Genomic DNA, 7,644 nt, shown 5'->3' on the forward strand with positions numbered 1-7,644 from the left:
GGAGGGTGCAGCCCGCGGCAAGCCGACAACAGATCTTGTCGATGTCGAGGCAATTCTTGGGATCTCGATTGATGTTGCGTCGGGGAGGGGGTCGAGCGGCGGCGGCGGCGGCGGCGCAAGTTCTGGCCCCTATGCGCCTCGGATGTGATGGCAACGGCGGGGCACTGAGGACTCGCGGGCGTCTCCCGGGGCGCTGAGGAGTCGGCGTGGTCGGGCAGGGCGAGGAGATCATAGAGAAGAAGAGAACGGCAGCGCGAGGACGCGAGGAGTGTGCACGCATCGGGAGGATTCCCTTAAGACTGGCAGGAATGGATACGATCGATGACGGTAATAAATAGTGGTGAATGTTGGCCTAATTTACTATCATCATGCATGGAAACGAATCATCAAGAAAAAGAATATTTCCTATTAGTACGGTCATAGGAAGCTTCCTAATCTCTACTACCAAACTGTTCCGCCAAAACAGGAAGGAAAGTTATGGAGGTGATGCGGAAGGAAGCAAACGTTATGAAGATTAATTAATTTAGATTTGATACTTCGAGATTGATTATGATTGATTCTTTTACATAAAGACATTAATAAATAACTTGCATCAGCATCGAAAGTTCTAATCCGTTCAGTTTTTTTTCGTTCTGTAAGAGGGTGACGTGAAACTAAACCGGTGGGGTGGAGGGAAGAGACGAAAATAAACCGGTTGAAAGTGATGGACTATTCAATCAACTTGTCCATTAGCAGTAAAGATGCAAACGCTCAGCTAATACCACTAGCATGAACGTGGTTACTCTGTGGAACCAAATTAAGCAACGGACAAGCTGCCTTAATTTGTAAGGGGAAAACCTGGTTCATACTCTCTGCCGACTTGAAGTGCATGTTGCTCACCGCGGACCGTCCACTGGCCAGGGCTGCCGCAGAGGCGCATCATCAGGGCTGACTGCATGGGCTGACATGGGCGCGTCCGCCAAGCGATAGCTTGATAAGGACTCCTCGTCCATGGGAAACCATGCAGCGCGCAGACATAGTCGTCTTCTCTCGATGGTAGGACAGCCGCTGGGCGAGCTGAAGCGACTAGCCGAAGCCGAGGCAACTGTTGTGATTCGCCCGCGAATTGATCACATCAAAGTAGGGGTCAATAGCTCATGTACGACATATTTCATGTGAATTGGAAGGGGTGCGACGTTGTTCGAGCGAATGGCTCTAGTGTGACACATTTGAGCCCGTAAATAGCCCAGGCACAACATGGCCCTTAATCTCAATTGATGCCCTCGTTAGCTATTAGGGGTTGGACCCACCACTTATCCACGTATGTGCGGGACCCATCACTTGTCCACGTAAGAGCGGGATCCACCTCTCCGCAGCTAGAAGAGACGAGCGCCCATGCCCGTCCGCCCGTCGCCGCCCATTGCTTCGACTTTCCCCAATCTTTCTCTTCTCCGGCGACCTAGCGCAGATGTCTAGCTCCTCCGCCACGCACTCAAAATGGCGACAATATGGTCCAGTGCCGCTCACAAGGTGCCCTGAGTGCCCATGCCCAGAGCTTCTTAAATGGTGGGTCAGTAAGACAGATGAGAATGGCAATCTTGGGCGCGAATTTGTGAAATGCTTGAGCAAAACAATGACAGGAAGGGGCAAGGTTATATCTCAGTTCTTAGCCCATTATTCGCTATCGTTTGCTCCGATTTCTCTAGATTTACTTTTATCTCGTCGAATTTGGACTTTAGGGTTCATGTTGTTATTTTCAGATCCTGAAAAAATATACACATTTCGAGTGGATGGATGATTATATTGAGAGGATTCAGTTTGAGGGCTACATTGATTCGAGCCGGGCCGCAACCTGTGAGCTCAATTTTTTGGGAAGGGGGGAGGGGAATTGATGTGGAGAAATTTGGGGAGCTCGGATAGGCGAGGGGCGGGCAGAGTCCTGTCGATGCCGAGGTATGCGTGTGATGCTGAACTGCACGTCCACTCCGAACTGAACGAGCAACTGAAGAAGATTAACAAACATCTAATGCAGATGATCGATTTGCAAAAGCAAGCAAATATCTGGGCAGGGGGTTTCTGTTGTTGTATCATTGCTTCATTTTTATTTTACTTGTTGTTCATCTGTCATTGGGCATTTAGGCCTATCGGGGCAGATGACGCGATCTGTGCGCCATGCCAAGTTCATGCAACTGAATCGAAGCAGCAATTTAGAAAATTTCAGTGTTCATGCCCTTGTTTTTATTCTTCAATTAACAGAGTGCACACCCAAATTTAGTTTCTAGTAAAAAAATCTGGGCTGCCGAATAGATGTTGGGCCATGAGAAAATAACCAGGCCCAAAGAGAAACAAGCCACCAGCGTAGGGGCACCAGCCCTTTTTTATAGCACAAAGGCACCCATGTTTAACGAAAAATGGTTCAGCTAAATAAAATGTTGCTTGGGCAAACAAACCTCTAACAAACATATACTTCTTGACTTGTTTTTACTTTGGCCAAATTTTTGTTCATGGAACAATGTAAATAAAAATGCGGCAAAATGCAAAGAGGTAGCACATGGCACATGTTTTACTTGGACCTGTTTTACTTGTGTTAGCTCATAGAAAATTTACTTCTTTTGACGTTCCAAAAATTCTGTTACTTGTTTTTGTTCATGGAAAATGTAAATAAAAATCCACTAAAAAGAAATTATTTGTGGCTTGTGTAAAAATGAAAATTTCATTGCTACAAAATGACTTTTCACGAGTCAGTGTTTGTCCTTTTTACAGTCCACAAAAAATGTCAACTTAAATAAGTAGTAAGAACTCAATAATAGAAAAACACATAATATAGATAGTTCTGGCCAACCAATCCCATAGCGGGTACCCATAGTACGCTTACAACTTAAATAACATAACACAAAAATATAGATAGATAGATTTAGCTAAAAAACATAGATAGATAGATGGGTAGATCATCTAAACCCTGGCCGCTGCCTTCCTTGCTCCTCCTCGCTCCTCGTTTGGGCGGCCTTCACTGCTCCTCTGGTGGTGTTGTCGATGGGGTACGACAAAGTGTGCATGCGCTCCGTGGTGGGGAAGATGTTGGTGTAGTTCATGAAGATGTTGTGGGTGGTGAAAGCGATGAACTCGCAGCCACACCAGAACACGCGGCCGAGGAGGTAGAATGCGTCGAAGGGGTTGGTGATGTGGGCAAGGATAGCAACCACAACCCCGTTGTGGATGACCTCCTTGACTCTGTAGATCCTAGGAGATCCCCGGGGAGGTGGCGGTAGCCGGTCGCAAGGAAGAAGTTTGTGAACTCCCTTGCGGCCATGCACATTGACATTGCCCACACACGGAGTGTGTTCTCGATGTACATCCCAGTGGGGTAGAGCCTCTCTAGCCTGGTGGGGCAAAGCGGTACGATGGCCCGGTGTACTGCATGGCTGCGGCGGCCTGGTTTTTGCATTGTTTGTGGTGAGAAGAAGAAGGACATATGCATATCGTAGAGGATGGGAGATGGATGACGGTGTGAGAGAAGAGGAAGATGGTAGGTGGCTTAAATATCCCTAGTGCAACGTGTTTTCTGACTGGTTTCACCGGGTGGAAGTAATGAGCGGGCGATGTTGGGTGGCATCGGGAGTGTGTCACGCGTGAGAAACCGAAGGCTACGACGTTTCAGCACACACGTCTGTGCCGTCGGTCCGGTGGTGCACGCCTGCTTGTTCTTCTATACGTGTGCCGCCCGTGCATGAATGCATAGTAGGCTGCTTGTTCGCATGCATGGCAATGTAGCCTGCTGGCTTGGGCGGCTAGATGGAGGCATGGTCTGGTCCATAGGTCCAATGGGGGGCTTCTTTACCACAACCGAACAACGCGCATGCATGGCAGCAGCCCACCCTTGAGCGCAGAACAAACAAAGCGCAAAAAAAACAGGCATTTTCAAATCCAACCAATCACAGCGCCGAACTAGCTTCAAGCGGATCATTTACGTGGCACTACAGGCTCATCCACACTATTCGATGCGCAACGATCCAAAAGTCATAAATGATTAGGAGGAGTGATCCAGCATTCTCGAATATGGTCACTCGGAGCGCCTCACTCGGATCGTTGACATTGCCCTAGCACCCGATCCACACCGTCCATTCGCAGATATCCAACGGACCAGAAGGATGCGGGGTTTTGGCTAGGTTTGATGGATTTTGAAGGGCTTATGAGGGGTTCTTAAGGGGTTATAAGGGCTAGGGTTGACCATAACTCATTTAAAAAAATCAAAAAACTATGACACTTGCACCCATCATCGTTTTATATTACTAGGTTGCTAGGAAAAAAACCTGGTCTACGGGTATATTCATGAAAAAAACCTTCACAAAACCTAGCTACCACGAACGAAGTTGTGTGGGATTCAGGTTAGGGTTTAGGGTTAAGCATGTCATAGTTTATCCAAATGATTCAATATTGGGCATAGACCCTATATTTGCGCACTATAAGTCAAGTTTTTTGTTTTTGGGTCATTTAGAGAGGGTCAGAAAAACATGCTTGCAAATGGGGTCTTTATCCTAGTTTTGGAGCTCTTTTGGAGCACATTTTTCATGACTAGTGTTTCACTCAACAAAAAGTCATCGGATTGATCACCTAGCATGCATAATATTTGAGAAAGCACTATAACATCAATACCCAAACTAAAAAGCTTCAAATTTTAATATTGGCTCAAATTTGAAATTCAGCGGGTTACAAATACCCATCAAAGTAAAAATATCATTACACAAATTCAGGAAAGTTTTTTACACAAATACATGCATGTTTTTTTATTCAGAAAAGAACAATATTTCACTTCTACTTCTTCTTACACTCGATTTCTTCTTTTTCTTGGCACTTGTTGGTCCTACGATGGGTACGACACCCAGTTCACTCGAGCTCTTGGTTTTCTTTACTCAACCATCTAGGATGGCTTTAGTTGGCACCACAACATCTAAATGAGGCTTAGTTTGCACAACATTAACTACATCAGCTTGACTTTGTAACACACATAGTTTTAGTTTGCACATCAGCCGCATCAACTTCAGTTCTAGTTTGCACCACATCCTGCTCATTTTGCTCATTTTACCCCACATCCAAATCTTGCTCATTGTGCACTTCATCGGAATGTTGCTCATTTTGCACCCCAACATCATCCAAGTTTGGCTCATTTTGCACCACAACATCATCCAATGGCTCATCTTGCGCCACAACATCATCCAAGTTTGGCTCATCTTGCACCACAACATCATCCAACACAGGTTCATCTTGCACCACAAAATCGAAGTCTAGTTCAGTGTGCACACTTTGACCAAAACTTCTCCTTTTTTACAGCCATTGATTCTTGCCTTTTTGATTGCCCAACAATCTTCAACAACAAGGGGTTGACCTCCACGCTTCCTCCAGGAATATAATGCTTGTAATTTGCCTAATAATTAAAAACAACATCCAAATAAAAAACACAAACATAAACATACTTTGGCCTTTCAGGAGTGAAATGATATTTTCGAGATCCTTTTCAGTGCCCAAGGTCCTGGCACAACTTGCATCCAGTTTTTTTTTACCTTTTTGGCTTTGCATCCTTCTTCCCCTTCATCTTCTTACTACTCCCACCTTTCTCAAACCATGCCTTGAATCTACTCTCTTTAGTCCTGCCAGCCTTTCTTTTTGTTAGGGCAGGACACATGGAAAATTCAGTTTCCACTTCAATCCACTGAGACTGATCTGTAAGTGCTGGAATTGGAGTTGCATATGCAACCTTGAATCTTGCCACCGAGTAATATTAATGCAAATATGGGGGCATGTTTATCTTGGGTTGGGAGACCAAGAAAAGCATGGCATGGTCACAAGGTTTGCCGGTGTGTTACCACTCGACGCAAGTGTAGTCATGCAACTCAGTGTTAACAACATGCCTCCTTCCAGTCTTGGTATCTATAACTTCAGCACCCCACAATGAAGATTTTTGAACAAACAAATGTGTAAGATTTCTGCTCCCGTTCACCAGCTATTGTATCAATGCAGGAAGGTTATCCCCTTGTAGACAATCACCAATCCTTCTTCTCAATTCCCACATGCGTATGATCATGATCCTAATTTGGTCAACCATGTCAAGTTATTTAACTGCTTTATCTTGTTGTTAAAACTTTCTACCAAGTTATTGTTGATGTGATCACACTTGATGTCAGTGTTAAATCCTAACCTGTACCACAATAGAGAATGATAGGTGTTCAACCATGGACAAAACTCACTGCGTTCTCCTTTTATCTTATCAAGTGGATATGAATGTGTTTGTTTGGTGTAAGATCTTGCTGCTAGCCACATATGGACGAAACACTCCCTCTACTCACAATGAGGAAAAACATTCTTCACTGCATTTTCTAGCCCTGAACATGCATCTTTGTATACTACCAAAGGTGACCTGGCCCAATGCATCTTTTCAACTGCATCATGAACCATGTCCATGAAACCTTTGTCTGTGACTGAAACAAACCAATAGCAACTAGGAACATCCAATTGTGTCCATCTAAAGCATTGCATGCTGCCAACTGATCATTCCATTTACCAGTAAAAAAAGATGAGTCTATGCTCAAATATGGACGACACACTGCTTGCAAGCCATCTATGCAAGGCTATAAAGCCATAAAGAACTTGGAGAGAAGAACTCTACCAACCTCTGTTACCTTAGTATCTATCTCCACAACACTGCCAGGTGACCTCTTCTCCACCTCTACTTTGAAGTTACAAAGCATCCTAAAAGTTTTTCCCAATCACCATATAATTCTTTCATTGCCCTCTGTTTTGCTTTCCACACTTTGGTATACTTCACCTTAACGGGGTACTGCTTTTCCAAGTCCAATTTAAGTTTCTTTACAATAGTGTTCGTTTTTTGGCAAATTGGAGTGATATTTTCTGCAATCCAAAGTTGTGTTGTCATGGTTGATACTCTATGTGAACTTGTAATACAAGTATGTGGGTTTGGGTTTTGATTAACCCTGATGGTACTTCCATAAGGTTGAATTCTAGAAGATATGTACCACTTGCAAGGCCTGACGCTTCATCAAAACATGTGCACCTTCCATACAATTTCTTTCTACCAGTCCACATAGTCTTGGCATCAAACTCATGTTTGACTGCATAAGTCTTGAAACACATCCTAAACTCCTTCATGCTTGGGAACAACTTGCTTACTTCAATAACATGATTTTCTTTGTCATACACACTTACAAGCTCATCATCATGTGCATCATCTATATCATCTGTAGCATCTTTCATCAGCTGCCCATCCACATCTTCACAAGCATCTACGCTACCATCATTAGGCAATCTCGATTCACCCCTCTCTTCCACATCTTGATCATCTACTGGATCTACTGGCATGCCAAAAAAAATTGTCCATCTTAGTGTCAGCCATTGGTGCAATGACCAAATCAGTAATGTCTTCTAATTGTATTGAATTCCAATCAACACAAACAACCCTTACAGCACCATCACAACCCCTTCTGCATCTTCATCAGCCCCCTCTATTACTGACACTTCACCCGTACACATGGGCATTATCTGTCTCCGTCTGTGTGAAGCCCAATCATCATCTACCATCTGCAATGCCAACTTTGAGGGCACATACCCAACCTTAGAATTTGATTTCAAATCAACGAGCTCTGCATGAAAGGT

The sequence above is a fragment of the Triticum dicoccoides genome, chromosome 5B (assembly GCF_002162155.2).
Source record: "Triticum dicoccoides isolate Atlit2015 ecotype Zavitan chromosome 5B, WEW_v2.0, whole genome shotgun sequence".
Classification (NCBI taxonomy): Eukaryota; Viridiplantae; Streptophyta; class Magnoliopsida; order Poales; family Poaceae; genus Triticum; species Triticum dicoccoides.